We start from the raw sequence: 704 nt of genomic DNA on the forward strand, positions 1-704 counted from the left end.
TTTTTTCATTATTTTCAGGTTCCTGAATCAGTCTCTGTTTTCTCTTTTTTCTCTCAGTCTCACATGTGCTCTCTTTTGCTCTTTATGCACGCTAATAGACTTCTTTGCCTCTTGGCAGTCAGGCATTGTCAGTCCTCGAGTGTTTTCTAACATAGAAAGACACCAAAAGAACTTCACAAAATAAGAATATTTCATTTCACTAAATAATAATAATACTTGCAAAATCAAGAGAAGAATTCTCTACGACCACATTTTAAGAATCTAGTTTCAAAGATTCAATAGCCGTGCTCAAAGTTGACCCGGTTTCAAGAAAACCCAGTTGACCCAGTTGCTTTTTGGCGGTAACTTTGTGAATCAAGTTGACATTTGTTGACAGCTCACAGCCAAAAAGTCAACTGGGTCAACCGGGTTTTTCGTAACCGGGTCAACTTTGAGCACGGCTAATGTAAAAAGAAAAACATATATACAAAAAATAAAATAAAATATAAACATCTTAAGGACCTAGTTTTGAAGGTCTACATAAAATATAATAACGACAAACACCAATAGAAAACGTAATAGAAAATTACATTTGAAATAATAAGCCAAGATATTGCAATTAAGCTAATAAAGAAAGGAACTACGGAAGGACTTAGAAAAGAAAATCTAATGCTCGAGGAACCAAGTATACTAAAAAATAAGATACGAATTCGCTAGAGAAAAAC

The sequence above is a fragment of the Melampsora larici-populina genome, assembly GCF_000204055.1.
Source record: "Melampsora larici-populina 98AG31 unplaced genomic scaffold MELLAscaffold_76, whole genome shotgun sequence".
Lineage (NCBI taxonomy): Eukaryota > Fungi > Basidiomycota > Pucciniomycetes > Pucciniales > Melampsoraceae > Melampsora > Melampsora laricis-populina.